This window comes from Scyliorhinus canicula, chromosome 4 (assembly GCF_902713615.1).
Source record: "Scyliorhinus canicula chromosome 4, sScyCan1.1, whole genome shotgun sequence".
Lineage (NCBI taxonomy): Eukaryota > Metazoa > Chordata > Chondrichthyes > Carcharhiniformes > Scyliorhinidae > Scyliorhinus > Scyliorhinus canicula.
This window is the reverse complement of record NC_052149.1, coordinates 106,199,115-106,201,086: the sequence shown is the minus strand read 5'-3', so window position 1 is coordinate 106,201,086 and position 1,972 is coordinate 106,199,115.

Genomic DNA, 1,972 nt, shown 5'->3' with positions numbered 1-1,972 from the left:
TTCATTCATTCCTTCCCCTCTCCCAGAACCTTAGGGCAGCAGGGTAGCATGGTGGTTAGCATAAATGCTTCACAGCTCCAGGGTCCCAGGTTTGATTCCCGGCTGGGTCACTGTCTGTGTGGAGTCTGCACGTCCTCCCCGTGTGCGTGGGTTTCCTCCGGGTGCTCCGGTTTCCTCCCACAGTCCAAAGATGTGCGGGTTAGGTGGATTGGCCATGCTAAATTGTCCGTAGTGTCCTAATAAAAGTAAGGTTAAGGGGGGGGTTGTTGGGTTACGGGTATAGGGTGGATGCGTGGGTTGAGTGGGGTGAGCGTGGCTCGGCACAACATCGAGGGCCGAGGGGCCTGTTCTGTGCTGTACTGTTCTAACCATGCTAGGGTTTCCCTTTTAACTTAACCTCCCACCCCTCAACGTTCAATGGATCATTTCAGCCACCTTCAAACACATCTTCCCTTCCCCACCCCACTCCTCTAACAGATTTGCTCCCTCTGTGATATCATGGTCCACCCCTTCAAATTACTCCCAACATCTTCTTCCCTCCTGTGACATCTTCCTGAGCAAGTTCAGGTGAGGCAACGCCTACTCTTTCATCCTCAACCCCTCCTGCCATCCTGGAACCCAAACACACCTTCCAGGTGCATCAGCCATTTTGCTTGTACCTCTCAGTGTCCTAAACTTCACTGGCTGCTCATGATGCAGCTCTTCGACACTCGACAGACCAAATGCTGATTTGATGGCCACTTTTTGGTTTACCTCGATAGGTCCATTGGCATGAGCCCAAGCGTCTTTTTTAAATTCTTCCATGGACGTGAGCATTGTTGAGGAGGCCAGCATTTGTTGTCCATCCCTAATTTCCCTTGAACCGTGGTTTTTTTGGGAGACCAGCTAAAATTCAACCACATTGCTGGGGATCTGGAATCCAGGTGGGCCAAATCAGGCCAAGGCAAAATTGAAAGTTGAGAGTGAAAGATTTTTAGAGTGACAATTGTGTCATGGTCGTTAACTTTTAAGATTGATGAATTGAATTTAAATTCCACCATCATGGGATTTGAACCCGTGTCCCCAGAGCATTAACCTAGGCCTCTGGATTACTAGCCCAGTGACAATGTTTCACTCCCACTCTAACCTCTCTGCCCTCACAGTGACTCACTTAAAAATGTTTTCACTGGCTTGAAGACATTGGGCGACCCTTTTCAAAGTGCATGTCTCTTTTTTTCAAAATTATGTAGCCTCTGTTTTTTCTTTTCGTTATTCACCGAAGTAACAGCACATTGCTCCTTTGCACACTTTTCTTCGCCGTTACTCCACCCCCCAAGCGAACCCCAGACTTAGCCTCGCCTGCCCGCCCATTGGGCGATCCCAACTTCTTGCCTGCAGTTTGGACCGGGTCACTTCCGAGGCAAAAGCCTGCCCGGCGTGGGATGTTACAGGGCTGTCGAGGGAAAAATGCAATTTGAATTTAAGCCTGCGCGGAAAGAATCGGCACGTCCCTGCTCTCGCCGCCTCCAACCCGTAAGCCAAGAGCTACGTCTGCGTGATCTACATTTTAGGATTGAATCAGCCATGCACCCACGTTCCTCCTTCTCGGCGTGACTTTCACGGGACCAGAATCGAAACAGTAACCGTGGCGAAACTGTCACTTCAAACAAACTGCGCATCGAAATTGACAAAGAGACGAGGGAGTTCGCCTGCCCCGTGGTTTCACTCCAAGCTGCTGAACGGGCGTTTGCGGGGAAACCAGCGCCCACGCCAGGCCAATTGCACGGTGGCAGCAGCTGGGGACTGATCATTCGTGTGCAATATAGGAAACCCACTCTCGAGCTATTTGCCTGCTGTTTTCCTTCAACGCCTTGCCGGAGCTCTTGCTGACGCAACCTACTCTGTGCCAAACGCGGCCACGCTTTTTTGTTTCATCTCGCTGGCAGGCAAATGTGTCCAATTGCACTGGCCGCAGATACCCTGCCGTCTGGCG